The sequence below is a fragment of the Ceratotherium simum genome, chromosome 14, assembly GCF_057802395.1.
Source record: "Ceratotherium simum simum isolate JZ-2026a chromosome 14, ASM5780239v1, whole genome shotgun sequence".
Taxonomy (NCBI): domain Eukaryota; kingdom Metazoa; phylum Chordata; class Mammalia; order Perissodactyla; family Rhinocerotidae; genus Ceratotherium; species Ceratotherium simum.
Genome location: NC_141913.1, coordinates 25,288,208 through 25,303,941, shown reverse-complemented (window position 1 = coordinate 25,303,941; position 15,734 = coordinate 25,288,208). Strand labels below are relative to the sequence as shown.

Below are 15,734 nucleotides of genomic sequence, written 5' to 3'. Positions count from 1 at the left end.
TAGATATTTGAGATTCGACTATTTTCTTTTTTTTTTTTTGTGAGGAAGATCAGCCCTGTGCTAACATCTGCCAATCCTCCTCTTTTTTTGCTGAGGAAGACTGGCCCTGGGCTAACACCCATGCCCATCTTCCTCCATTTTATATGGGACGCCGCCACAGCATGGTTTGACAAGCAGTGTGTCGGTGCACGCCCGGGATCCAAACCGGCGAACCCTGGGCCGCCGCAGTGGATTGCGTGCACTTAACAGCTTGCGCCACCGGGCCGGCCCCCTCGACTATTTTCTTTTTCTTTTTTTAAATAATTTTATTTATTTATTTTTTCCCCCAAAGCCCCAGTAGATAGTTGTATGTCATAGTTGCACGTCCTTCTAGTTGCTGTATGTGGGACGCGGCCTCAGCATGGCCGGAGAAGTGGTGCGTCGGTGCGCGCCCAGGATCGAACCCGGGCCGCCAGCAGCGGAGCATGCGCAGTTAACCGCTAAGCCACGGGGCCGGCCCGACTCGACTATTTTCTTAAGTTAAAAAGAATTGCTTCACATTTTTTTTTCACATTAGTTTTCCACTTTGGGAATTGTAATTGCTGACTATTCTTTTCTATTCCAGAATAAACAATCTTTTCATCAGGTGTGTGAGAATCAGAATGATTTCTTTTGAGCAGTACAAAGAGACAATAATCAGGCAGGTAACACTTATTAAATACTTACTGTGTACATAAACTACCTTGAAAATATTAACAAAAATGAGGATTTAATCGGAATAATCTGAATAAATGCAAGAGCTCTTTATTTGTAAGAGCAATTTTCTAAAGGCAAATAGCTATCACTGAGGAGATTTTTACTTTTAAAGGTGAGAGGGGCTTTGAGTGAAGTGGCATGCATTAGTAATCAGTAGGTTAAAATCTACACTTTGCTTGCTAACCCAGGGCCTCCAAGAAATTCATTGAGCTTGATTTTCTTCATCCTTAAAAAAAGAATGATGATGTCATCTCCCTTGCAGGATTGTTAGGAGATTCAAATATAACGCAATTGAAATACTTTGCAAACAGTAAATCACAATACCTTGTTAGTTGTTATGGTTAAAAGCTTGTTACTTCTCCAGATGATAAACTACACATAACATTTGCAGAGAGTACTGTGGAGACCCCATGAATCACTAACATGATCAACATAATCCCTACTAGTTGAGAGAAACTATCACCATTTAAGCTCATGGAGAAGTACCCATGTGAGGTGAGAGTGACATAACAGGATAAATGTCTAGAGATTTCCCCACCCATGCCCCCAGCCTGCCCTTCCTTAGTAGCAGAGCAGTGGGAGGTCTGCTGATCTCCTTCCTTTTCCTCTGACTGGAGTAGTTTACTTGCCCAATGACATCATTAGCTAAAACACTCTGAGGTCACAGATAACGACAAAGGGAGCTATAGGAGGGACTAGGTAATTGCCGTCACCCAGCTTGAGGCTTTACCTAGCCCTCTCTCTTCTGCAGTCTCCTGAATTCCTCTTGAGTCCTCACATTTCTGCCTTCCTGAGCCACGCCGTCCTCAAACCTCCTCTGCCTCGTGTGTTGCTCATCCATCATGTACCACCCACAGCAGTATCATTGTCTCCAGGAATTCCAGCACAACAGAGCTGTTGCTTTTGCACTGCCTGTATCTATCATGTTTAAGTGTCTTTAATTCTGCATCTGTTGACATTCTGACTTCAGTTAGATTTCAAGTCACTTAATTTTCCATAAAATTCTTTCTGCACAGAGGATGGCAATCCACCTACCCCCAACTAACCCATATTATAAGGAAAAGAGATCAGAACCTAAGTTTGTACTTGACTTTGTTCTGGGGCCTGGTTGGGTTCGGCCTGGAACCACCCATGTGATCTTGAGGACTCTGTTACTAATCCATCCCCTTATGACTACACCTTTCCAGCCTCTGTCCTGATTCCCCTTCCTGGCTGCCAGCCTCTTACTAGCTCCATTAGGTTAGGCAAATGTCAGAGCATTTAATTCCTAGCAAGAAGGCAATGAACAAATTGACGCATTATTCAAATATCAAGCGTGGATGGGGATTTCACTTGCCCTCATTAGTACCATTAGCAGCAGTCATTCTCTGTCAAAAGGTCAGAGCTACGAAGTAGATGTGTCTATGGAACGCTTCTATCAGGCACATTCTTTGAGGTGAAAACTTCAACTATCAACACTGATTGATAGTATTTGGGTAGAAAGAGGGTTCTTCCAATTTATAATGTGCATGCTTGTAAATAAAGCTTTACTCAACTTACATAAGAAAAATCCAGAGCTGCCCTGAAAATCTTACTATTTCTGAGCAGCGTTGTGTAGAATGACATAAATACCAGAGCATCTTCTAAATCTTATTACATAATAATAATTGCTGACATCTTTAAGAATTTACTATGTCAGGTACCTTACAAGTATTATCTTTTTACATATAATAGACTCCACATAGACTAAGAGTAGGCAGGATGGCCTAGTAGCTGAGCCCCACTAACTACAGCTCTCTCTCATTAACTGTATGCCCTTGGGGAGATTACTTAACCCCTTTGGCCTTAATTTCTTCATCCGTAAAATAAAGATGATAAACGATAAAAGTACCTGGCTCATGGAGTTGTTGTGAGGATTAACAGAGAGATAATAACTACTTAAATATATTCAGTGATTTTTATGTGCTAGAAAGTGTTCTCTAAGTGAGAATTCATTAACTTACATTTAAATGAGTTAAACACAAAGCACTTAGAACAGTGTCCGGCACTGAGAAAGTGTTCTATTTCATTACATCAGCGAACTCACAGAACTCTCATGCAATGTGCTCCTGCGTGTCCTCCCAGACGTTGGGTTTCCCATTGTCATCCAACATACTGGAAAGAATTACATGGTCAGGGGCCCGCCCGTGGCTTAGTGGTTAAGTGTGCGCGCTCTGCTACTAGCAGCCCGGGTTCGGATCCCGGGCGCGCACCGACACACCGCTTGTCCGGCCATGCTGAGGCGGTGTCCCACGTACAACTATCTACTGGGGCTTTGGGGAGAAAAGGGGATAAAAAAAGGAGGAGGATTGGCAATAGATGTTAGCTCAGGGCCGGTCTTCCTCAGCAAAAAGAGGAGGATTGGCGTGGATGTTAGCTCAGGGCTGATCTTCCTCACGAAAGGAAGGAAGGAAGGAAGGAGGGAAGGAAGAAGAGAAGGAAGGAAGAAAGAAAGAAAGAATTACATGGTCAGCACATTGCTCAGATGGCTGCTATCCCCTCCTCACCCCCATTGGCTGGCAGTTACTGCCAAAGTCCTCCCTACAGCCAGGCCACTGCCCATCGGCTTCAGGCAATACCCTCTCCTCCTTTCAGCTCTTTATTGTCAAGACAATGCTCCACCTCTTCTACCTTTTTTCCTGCATTTTCCTAACACTCTTCTCCAACCGCAGTGATCATAAGACTTTGGAAGAATCAAAAGTAACTTCTCGAAAAACAGTGGAGACCCCGATGTTGGAACTCACAGCTTTTATAATCTTCCAACCCATAAATGAACCTGGGTAAACTGCCAAGAGATAAATAAAATCCACCTAAATGGGGCAAAGGCAGGGGAATAAAAATGTACTCAAATCGGAAATTCAGTTAGAAGTCTGCTTCCACAATGATAAAGGCAACTGTTTTTGATCTTTATAAATGAGCTCTAATTATATATATTTAAAATTCTTGTATGTTGGAAAGAAAATAATTACTGTTTTTCAATATCAAAAAAAAGTTAAGATTTTAATGAAAGGGAAAATTTCATAAAGTTCCCACCTCATTTATGTCACATCCCCAAACATTACTGTGATGCACCACACATTTCAAGAACACAGATGATGTGGTGGCACTTTCTTCCAATACAATGATTTGTGCAGCTTGGTCTTGTTAGGAAAACTTGCATATTATAAGATGTGCTGTTTCCTCGGCCACAATAATTGTGCTCTAGTGCTTCATGCAGTAATTGACAATTTTCAGAGAGGATTACAAAAATAAGTCGGATGTTCTCTACCTGACATCGTAAAGACAGACAACTGACAAAACACCTCTCAAATTGACTCCTTTTCAAATTCTCCTCTCGTTCCCTTTGCTCGGAACCTCCCTCATCCTTGTTCTGGATTGTAGCATTAACTTCTTCACTTATTTCCATCCACCTAGTGTGGCTTCCCTCTAGTCTATTTTCTACATTGTTGCCAAAATGAATTTCCTCATCTGGCTTCCCAGAGTCTTCAGGATAAAGCAGTTTAAATTCCATAGAAGAGATATGAGAACACTATATGAGAACGCTGAACAGAAGCGGAGACGCAGCAGGGCTGCCTCTGGCCTGACATTCCAGCTTGGCAATTATTGGCAGTGCAGTTTTCTCATCAATAAATAAGGACAATATTTGTTTCATAGGTTATGGCAGGAATTAAATAAAATAATGCATGAAAAATGCTTGGCCTAATGCCAAGTGACCAGAAGGTGGTTATTGTGATCACGATGATGATGTGATGATGGTGATGATGATCTGGTCCCTGAATGCTTTTTGAGTTCTAACCACCATGACTAACTTACATTTTATGACTAACTTACATTTCTAGAGATTTCTGATTCTCATCTCTCCCTGATTATGTCATACTGTTCCCTTTCTACAGATCCTCCTTTCCCCAGCCTCCTATGTAATGCTCACTATTTTTTTTTTTTTGTGAGGAAGATCAGCCCTGAGCTAACATCCATGCTAATCCTCCTCTTTTTGCTGAGGAAGACTGGCTCTGAGCTAACATCTATTGCCAATCCTCCTCCTTTTTTTTCCCCAGTAGATAGTTGTATGTCATAGTTGCGCATCCTTCTAGTTGCTGTACGTGGGACATGGCCTCAGCATGGCCGGAGAGGCGGTGCGTCGGTGCGCGCCCGGGATCCGAACCCGGGCCGCCGGTAGAGGAGCGCGTGCACTTAACCGCTAAGCCATGGGGCCGGCCCTAACGCTCACTATTTTTAAAGTTTATCCCAGTGCTTCCTTCTCTTCGAAGCATTTTCTCACTCCTCCTCTATAATATCTGTTCTGTATCATGTGACTCCCAAGCATATTCCAAGGAAACTCTGAATCTAGGGACTCTGGACTGGCATTATCTTTTCAACGTCAAGTACAGTGTTTGACTGTGAAATAACAGAAAACACATATATTAGTCTCTGCCCCTAGTTCCTGGCACAGAGCTCCTAAAACCTTTGTAATTTCCTAAATGATAAGAAGACTAGGAGCATCTTTTATTGTAATATTTGGTCTTTGCCCCTAGTTCTTTATACAGAACTCCTAAATCCTTTGGAATTTTCTAGGTCATAGGAGTGTCTTTTGTTTTAATGAGGTGACTCTCGGTGGTCTTTTGGATAGCTTTTGATGTAGGCTAGTCACTAGAAAGATCAAGCCATGATTAGAAGCTTGAAACTTTCGGCCCCACCCCCATCCTCCAGGGAGGGGAGAGGAGCTGGAGATTGAGTTAATGATCAATTGTGCATACATAATGAAGCCTCTATAAAAATTCCCGAAGTATGCGGTTTGGACAGCTTCTGGGTTGGTGAACCATCCATGTGCCGGGAGGTTGGTGCATCCCAACTCCACAGGAACAGAAGCGCCTGTGCTCAGGACCCTTCCAGAGCTCGCCCCATGTATCTATCTCTTCATCTGGCTGTTCAGCTGTATCCTTTACTGTATAATAAACCAGTAAACATAAGTATTTCCCTGAGTTCTGTGAGCTGTTCTAGCAAACGATGGAACCTGAGGACGGGGTCCTGGGAACCTCTGATTTACGGCCAGTTGGTCAGAATCACAGGTAACAACCTGGACTTGGAATTGGCATCTGAAGTGGGACGGGGGGCACTCTTGTGAGGCTGAGCCCATAACCTGTGGGATCTGACACTAACTCCAGGCAGTTAGTTAGAATTGCTTGATGTGAAAAATCCATCCTTCTTGTGTCAGAAGTGTTGTGAGTGTGGTAGTAGTGTGAGAATAAAGGACAATAGTTCATTTTTCTTACACACTGACACATATAAATTCAACTTGTGTTTTTTTTTTAACAAATGAGAAAATGAACAAACATTAGAATTCTCAAGTGAGCTAGGCTATAGAATATTTGAGACCAAGACTTCTCTGGAAAATCTTGGCCTTACAGTCACCAGAATCAAAGGATCCCCTTGATTAGTATTTCTCCTCTTTTTTTTTTTTTTTTTGTGAGGAAGATCAGCCCTGAGCTAACCTCTGATGCCAATCCTCCTCCTTTTTTCTTTTGGTGAGGAAGGTTGGCCCTGAGCTAACATCCGTGCCCATCTTCCTCCACTTTATATGGGACGCCGCCACAGCATGGCTTTGACAAGCGGTGCGTCTGTGCAGGCCTGGGATTTGAACCTGCGAACCCTGGGCCGCCAAAGCAGAGCACGCACACTTAACCGCTTGCGCCACCGGTCCGGCCCCAATAGGTATTTCTTTGAGTGAAAATTTCGCAAAGAATATTCACTTCTCGTCCTCTGTCACCCCAATTCATCAGAGATGCAGAAATGGATCCCCCCATTAAATAAAAGACCCTATTTGTTGTGCTTAATTCTAGAGCTGTGCTGTCCAATAATACAGCATGTCACACCTGGCTATTTAAATTTAAATTACTTAGTATTAAATAAAATAGAAATCCAGTTCCTTGGTCACACTAGTCATATTTCGAGTGCTCAACAGCCTCATGTGGTTAGTAGTTACTGTATTGGACAGTGCAGACATAGAACATTTCCAGCACCACAGAAGGTTCTATTGAACAACACTGCTCTAGATCGCTGCCCTCTTGACTACACCTAAGTGCTAGGTTACATTCAAGACCAATTATCCTCTGCCCATTCTTATAGGAGCAGAAATTTATTTTGAATAAATTTCAAACAATAATAATTGGGAAGTATATCATATTCAAAATATTTTACTGTTTTCTATCAAAGTCAAGGCATTCCAGATTTTACCATTTGGTACTTCCTTTCAGTGAAATTATAAAAACGTACCCTCTCTCTCCCATTTGATGTGAAACTTTTTATTTGCAACACCAGTTGTGAAGACAAATGCATAGAGATGAATAAAGGGAGTCACAGACTTTTCTACTCTCTAACATTAGTATTTTAATAATGCCTTACATTTGTGTACTTACATTAACTTGGCTAGTCTGTAGCAGGACCCAGGTATTCTGACACTTGAGCCAAGACCTGTTCTCTACACCATGCTGCCTATACCTGTTCTATCTAAAGAGTAAAGAAGTGGGGCCGGCCCCGTGGCTTAGCGGTTAAGTGCGCGTGCTCCACTGCTGGCGGCCCGGGTTCGGATCCCGGGCGCGCACCGATGCACCGCTTCTCCGGCCATGCTGGGGCCACGTCCCACATACAGCAACTAGAAGGACGTGCAGCTATGACATACAACTATCTACTGCGGCTTTGGGGGGAAAAAATAAATAAATAAAATCTTGAAAAAAAAAAGAGTAAAGAAGTGGAACAATTAGATAAGCAGATAGCCATGTCTATGACTTCTTACAGCTTCATAGCCATCGGAGCACGAGTATGAGCTGGTGTGTTTGTTACATTTCTCAGAAGATTTTTTTTTCCAGAATGACTGCCCTTGTTTACACTTATAAACACCACAACAATGAAAAACCCTGTATATACATTTGACTATTTAGTTTTTTAGGGTATTTTCCTAGTAGTAGAACTGTTGAGTCCAAGGGTATATAATTTTTCGAGCCTCTGCTACACATTGTCAGGTTGACCCTCCAGCAAAAAAAGTATCAATTTATACTCCCAACAGCAGTGGATGAGAGGTCACATTTTCCACAGCTCCCTAACATTAGGTATCACGTCTCTCTCCTCCTCCTGCTTCTCTCTTTTAAAAATATTTGCTAAAGATTAAAATGTATTTGTTTAATTTGTAGGTATTTTTAAGATAGTGAATACAACACCAAAGACACGATCCATGAAAGAAATAATTGATAAGCTGGACTTCATTAAAATTAAAAACTTCTGCTCTGTGAAAGACAATATCAAGAGAATGAGAAGACAAGCCACAGACTGGGAGAAAATATTTGCAAAAGACATATCTGATAAAGGACTGTTATTCAAAATATACAAAGAACTCAAAACTCAACAATAAGGAAACAAACAACCCGATTAAAATATGGGCCAATGACCTAAACAGACACCTCACCAAAGAAGATATACGAATGGCAAATAAGCATAGGAAAAGATGTGCACATCATATGTCATTAGGGAAATGCAAGTTAAAACAATGACATACCACTACACACCTATTAGAATGGCCAAAATCCAGAACACTGACAACACCAAAGTGAGATGTGGAACAACAGGAAGTCTCATTCATTGCTGGTGGGAATGCAAAATGGTAGAGACACTTTGGAAGACAGTTTGGCGGGTTTCTTATAAAACTAAACATACTCTTACCAGGTGACCCAGCAATCACACTCCTTGGTTTTTACCTGAAGGAGTTGAAAATTTATATCCACACAAAAACCTGCACAAGAATGTTTATAGCAGCTTTATTCATGATTGCCAAAACTTGGAAGCAACTAAGATGTCCTTCAGTAGGTGAACAGATAAACTGTGGTACATCCAGACCATGGAATATTATTCAGTGCTAAAAAGAAATGACCTACCAAGCTATGAAAAGACATGGAGGACTTGAAATGCACAGTGCTAAGTAAAGAAGCCAATCTGAAAAGGTTACATAGTGTATGATTCCAATTATATGACATTCTGGAAAAGGCAAAACTATGGAGACAATAAAAAGATCAGTGGTTTCCAGGAAGTAGAGGGGGAGGTGGGAGATAAGCAAAGTGCAGAGGATTTTTAGGGCAGTGAAAATCCTCTGTATGATATTATAATGATGGATATGTATCATTGTACGTTTGCCCAGACCCATAGAATGTACAACACTAAGAGTGAACTCTAAGGTAAACTAGGGACTCTGGGTGATTATGATGTGTCAATGTAGGTTCATCCTTGGTAAAAAAATGTACAATTTTGGTGAGTGATGTTGATAATGGGGCAGGCTATGCAGGTGTGGGGGCAGGGAATACATGGGAAATCTCTGTACCTCCTCCCCAATTTTGTTGCAAACCTAAAACCGCTCTAAAAAATAAAGTCTTAAAAATAATTAGTGCTCTGCTTTTTAAAAATTGATTTATGAGACCTCATTATATATTATGGATACTCATCTTTTCTCTTTCATTTATGTTGCAAATATTCATTCTACTTTGCTATTTGCTTTTTAATTTTGCTTATAGCATTTCCAGAAGCAACAACTTTTTATGTAACCATTCCTTTATAGTTTCTGCCTTTGAAGGCATGTTTTTCTATTTCAAGTTCTACATTTTCTTCTACTACTTTAATGGATCCACCTTTTATATCAGAATTGCCACTCCATCTGGTATTTCTTTCATGTGAGGGTTGGGTAGAGGCAAGTGATTTTTCTGAGTATAATTATTTCCCAAAAAAACTCCAGATTAATAGGTTTTAGACATAAAATATTTACTTAAAACAAATTTAGAAAGATAATTAAAATATTGAAATGATGTCAACAGTGAACATTTCATAATATGCATGCCAGGTAATGGGGAATTATTATAATAATATTTATCACTCTAAAATGTATCAAGCTAATATTATTATGAAAGTGAAACCAATTGATTGTCCCTTTGTATATATTACAAATGTAACAAATTGTTCATTCCTAGCAATAAGTTTACTCTTTTCCTATCAGATACCAGCCTACACATTGTACAATTTTTGATAAGTTTAATTATTATTGATGGGAGCCTCTGTTGCATATCGAACAGAGTCAACATACTTTATAATAAGCTCTGTTAAGAACATCACAAGCATATCTATTGTTAGTGATTTGTAAATGCTATTAATGGAATTAATAACATTTGGGAGTAAATATCTGAAAATAATACCACCCATTAGAAATTTCGACTTTATTTCTAAAAACATTGGCCTTTTGCAGAGTCTAGAGCTTTCTAATGAAGTCAATATTTTTCTCTTAATTAATCATTATTGTCATCGTCCTCATCATGATCACGATCATTACTTTTTTCTTCATTTGAAACATTTAAGAATATTTAAAAAAAAGAGTCCAATTCTTTTCATAAAAAATTAGATGATTGTCAATAATAAAATCCACTTTAATGAAGTCACAGGTTTAAAAACAGCAGCTCCTAAAAATGGAATATCTAGTTGATATTGAGGCATCATTCATTGGCTTGATCTTCTCTATTTTAGAAATATTGTATTGGAGTTCAACAATTATCATTAATTTTATTGAAGATGCTATAATAGTCAATATGATTCTTCTTCATCATGACTCTGTTGAACATCTATCTCCTTAATAGAGGTAAATGTTTGCAGGTAATTAGCTATTTGTCTGAGAGGCTAAGGAGCTCTAGACATTAAAGCTCAAATGTTAAGAAACACCAATCATTCAAAGCTAACAATAAAGCATGATTTAAACAAGGATTGACAAAAATATGATTCAATTAAAACATCTTGGCAAAATTTCTAATTTAAAGCAAGTACATCAAAGTCATTTTGTTTCTTAAGAACGTAAGTATCAAAACAACTCTAAAAGGAGCTTCCATATAGCCATTATGGAAAATAACGTGGTTTCTAAAAAAACTAAAAATAGAACTACCATGTGATCTAGCAAACCCTTTTCTGAGTATACACCAAAAGCAAATTAAATCAGTACCTGGAAAAGATATCTATGCATCCATATTCATTAAGTATTATTCACATAACCAAAATATGAAAACAACTGATGTGTTCATCAACAGATGAATGGATAAAGAAATTGTGGTGTATATGTACAACGGAATATTATTCAGCCTTAAAAAAGAAAGAGATCTTGCCATTTGCAACAATACGGATGAAACTGGAAGACATTATACTAAGTGAAATAAGCCAGACATAGAAAGAAAAATACTGCATGATCTCATTTATATGTGGAATCTAAAAAAGCCAAATACATAGAAGCACAGAGTAGAAGCAGGGGACGGAGGGTGAGGAAAACAGGGAGATGTTGGTCAAAGGGTACAAAGTTGCAGTTATATAGGATGAACAAGCCTAGGGATCTAATGTACAGCATGATGACTATAGTTAATACTGTATATTGTATACTGGAAATTTACTAAGAAAGTAGATTTCAGGAGCTCTCATCATACACACAAGTGGTAACTATTTGTGAGGAGGAGACACGTTAATTAGTTTGACTATAGAAGTCATTTCACTATGTATATGTGTAGCAAATCATCATGTTATATGCCTTAAATAGATACAATTCTTATTTAAAAAATAAAATTTAAAAGGAGCTTCTATGTTATGGACCTCTCAGTTAGGATGACCTCAGAAATGGACACATACATACAGTGTTAGGTGAATAAAGACCACAGAAATTTGGGTATACATTGATGTTTACACACTTCTAGGTCTAATGTCTAAGCTAGCTGATCTCTTAGCCCACAACAGCAAGGACTGAAATAAATTCAACTACAGGAATTTGTTTACATTTCAATTAATAGATGGAACCTATGTCTTATCGTGATTTGAAACATGGAATAGTGGAATACTAGTGCTTTTCAATAATTTCACCTCCTCCATACTACTCTATCTCTTTTCTTTGATATATAGAGATTTAACCCATTCCAGTACTGATGGGAAAGGAGAAATCTTGGTTGAGATCATTCACACTTTTATCTTCACCTTTTGTCTCTTTCTTTTCTTTTCTCTCTGTGGCTGTCTCTCTCTCTCTTCCTCTTTCCCTCCCTCCCTCTTCCATTTTTCCTTTAATAAAAACAGACCACTTTCTCCCTCAGATATTGTATTGAGAATTTACACTTTAAAATATTTTACCAGGTACCATCTTTCACCAATTCTTGAGAACTTCCTATTCTTAAGTAATAACTTACGCCTGTGAAAATATTTTATTTTGAAGGACATGCTCATAGCTCGTTCTGTATTCAGAGCAACAAAGGGAGAAAGGAAAGAATGAATTCAGATACAAGCAGGGGAATTTTACAAATGTTGGATATTATTAAAATGCTTTTGATATTTGTCATCATGGAAATAGTTCCCTTTATTTGCAATCATGACAAAAAAATTGTTTTGAATAATGATTACAACTCCTTGTTCAAATTTAGAAGATGGCTTGTTGTATGAAAACCAGAGAGACTAAGAAAACAGCAATGAAAAATCACAGAGCACAAATGGATTTAACAAAATCCAAGTTTCCCTTTTTGAAGAAAGAGGGGCAGATGATCCCACGTGGAATAATTTGTTGGCTTTTATCCCAATCAGTGCCAATGAGTGGCAAACAATTGATTTTAGCTAAGAAAGTATTTTTCAAAGACTTTCCTATATGGAAACACTCCAGTGAATACTGGACAGTGAATACACTTGAATAACAGTGGGTTTATTCAAGTTTAGTTACTGCTACTGTTTAGTTAGGTTTAGTCTCTAAAGCTGCCACGACAACTTTGTTCTAAGAGGAGAGAAGTTACACAGGTTAGCCCCTAGCCAAAAAATTAAAGGAAATTCTAACGTCTTATGAGAAAGCTAAACATCAAATATCAGTAGAAACCATGAACAAGAAACCAAAAAAAGTTATTAATAAAGAAATTTTCTTCTTCTTTAACTTGTTCTATGCATATCAAAGCTTCCTCTTTTGAAGCAAGCTGCTAGGCTGATATGTAAACAACGCAGGAGAAGGCTTCTGCGCTCTGGGAATTGATGCCACACTGAATTGTTTACATTCGGCTCCTACCAGCCTCTAAAGCAAAAGAGTTCATTTTATACTAACCCGTATCGTATTCACTTCTATTTTTAAATCCTCTAAGATACATACGACCACAATGCCTGAAAGAAGAGAATACTAATGGAAATAAAATATGTTGTAAAAATTATAGATAAAACTGAACTATTATCTTGGATGAGGCTGGGAGTAATACGATGAAAGAGGAATAAAAGCCCAGATACAATAAATATACTAAATAACACACTGAAGAACTTTGTCCTACTGCTTAATTTAGTCTAAGAGACAAGCAGCTTTGGACTAATGCCACTAATAAGGTGTCCTCTAAGAAAAGTGGACCATTTTCAAAGAAGAAAACAAGGAAACACTTTACTCAGTTTTACATTGATCTGAAGATACTAATTATTGCATTCTTATTACCTCCTTTCCAGTTTTCTCTCTTTTACATGCACACACACCTTCACACACACTACCACAGAACCATACAAATTCACAACGTTTTAGACTTTCAAATTAAAAACAGATGAAACAGGAGGTGGGGAGCTGGGTGGAGGGGACAGGGGAAATTTGTCCTGTACCCATGTGGGGGTGGGGGTGGGGGCGACAGTGAAATTCCACCCAGCAAGTTATGCCACTGAAACAGAAGAAGTAAGGAGTTCAGTTTCATAGATTCATTTGTACCTTACCTGGTTTTGTAGTTAAATGCACCAACATGGCCCTAATTCTTCCTCTAAAGTACTACATATGCTGAAAGCTATAGTATTTGACCTTACACATTTCCACAGAAGAAACTCCAAAGTAACCTTTAACTTCAATAAAACGCTGTGTTCATTCTTCCCCTTGTGCTCAACACAGAGCAATCTAATACACCTCATCATGTGGTCCGTTACCATGGTAGCAATGAATCCAGCTGCTGAAATACAAAAGACTGACAAAAAGTTGCTTTTTTCCCCTCCACCCACCCTGACAAAGTCAGACTTTTTTTTCTGTATGACAAGTCTAATTTGAATATGTTTCTGTTGCTGACTCAACTTCATGAACAAGGCAAAAAAGAGAGAGAATGAATTAACAGAGGTATAAGAATAAAAAGTCTCCCAAAGCATTTAAACCACCTAATGAAATAACTATATGCATTTTTAAGTGGCCACCAATCCCTTGAAACACTGATCATTACCTACTATTTCTGCCAACCAAATATTTTTAAATACCAGTTACTAACTCAATAGGAAATGCAGCAATAATCTCACAGCTCTTTAAAAAATATAAAAAATACATTAAATGACTCAGTAAACACAGATGCTGAAAACACTACATCAGTATATGAAGGGCTAGTCTCAAAATATTTTTCTAGAGCAAACTTCTAATCACAGCTCAGAGGTGGGAGGTAAAATTCTTTATTTTCTTTTCATCAAAACCTTGTGTTTAAACATTACTTAAACAGATGAGATTGCAGCTCTATTTAAAATGATCATAGATTTGGATCTGTGGGGATACAGCCTGCTAGAATCAACCCAACTCTATTTGAGGGATCTATGTTAAGAGTAGAGGTCTTGGGGTTGGGACAGTATGAACTCTGAACAATCCTGGAACCCCCAAACCCATGGCTACACAATTAAGACTTAAGAAATCACCTTCAGTTTATTCCCAGGACTTTAAGGAAGGCTGATGGGAGTCCTGGGTGACTGCGGCTTCACCTCACTCAGCTGCTGTTCCTCTCTCCCACCACGAACATCGCTGACAGCTGGTGCTCCCTGTCCTCCAGCCAGCACTGCTTTGTCCCTCAGGTCTTGCATTGCCACCCTGCTGCTTCCACAGCTTTGCTTACTTCCCAAATTTAGCTCATATTTCATTCTAATTTGTTTACATCTCTCTCTCTCTTTAGATATAGACTCTCCTAGGAAGGGAACGCTGTCTTATTCATCTTCCTATATCAAGTAACCAGCAAAGGATTGGGCATAATGTAGGGCTCGGGGGCTGTTTCTTGAATGGATAAAGCAGAGACTGAATGTTTTATCTCAGCTCCTCCAGGACTGTGTTCAGAGCATCCCTTGCTGTGGTTAAACCCTTAAGGGGTCTGCACAGGCTTTTCCTAGATATTCCACAAAGGGAGGCAGACAAGAGGAGCTCTTAAAAAGGGAAACTGTGGAGTTACCCGGATGTGGGTTTGAAACCTGGTTCTCGCCCACACTAGTTTTGTGATCTTGCATAGATTATTTCACCTCTCTAAGCCTGGTTTACTCTCCTGTAAAGTTCCTCCTTAAAAGAGCTATGTAAAAGGGTGAAACAAGGTAGTCCAAGGAAAGCAGCAAGCACAAAGCTTGAAACATACTAAATGCTCAATAAATTCTTGCTAGTGTTATTTACTAAAAATGTTTATGATTTTTGAACAAGAGGAACCATGAGAAAGCTCACTGACACCTGACTTTCCTTTGCTGATAAAACTGTCATTTTCAACCAGATACACATTATCAATCATACGCTTCATAATAGGAGTTTGGGTAATGACACAGCATAAATACAGTGACCATGTCAGGCAAATAGGGCTGCTTGCTCCCACCTGCAGACCTGGGGGGAATGATCAGTCCAAACGTTATACATGCTCCCAGTGCAAAACAGACTGTGGGAAGAATGCTAAACTTGGTAGCCAATTAAAAAAATTTTTAAATGTGAAAGAAAAAACACATTTAGTAAAGCAGTTCATTTTGATATACATATTGGATTCTCAAGAAATTGTCTATATGTTACTTATTAGTGATTTTTTTTCAAAATAAAATAAAATATAAAGAATTTTTCATCATAAAGACCTTCAGAATACAAATTATATACACAGACCGCATTTTTAACAATTGACCAGCGTTGGATTAACAGTAGTTAAAAGGTCACCTTGATCTATTACAAGGGCTGTAAA

At 38.8% G+C, this 15,734-nt stretch overlaps 1 protein-coding gene across 11 annotated transcripts in view; it reads right to left on the bottom strand.

Annotated features, from left to right (window-relative positions):
- The window catches only part of DTNA (dystrobrevin alpha), a 353,310-nt gene that overhangs the window by 151,429 nt on the left and 186,147 nt on the right, over positions 1–15,734 (bottom strand). Inside the window, exon 1 of one of the 11 annotated variants that reach the window (XM_087439124.1) lies at positions 13,513–13,651. The exons of the other annotated variants lie outside the window; for them this stretch is intronic. The gene's annotated coding sequence lies outside the window, so the exon portion shown is untranslated. Of the gene's footprint in view, positions 1–13,512; positions 13,652–15,734 lie in introns of those variants that run through there. 11 annotated transcript variants of the gene reach the window in all.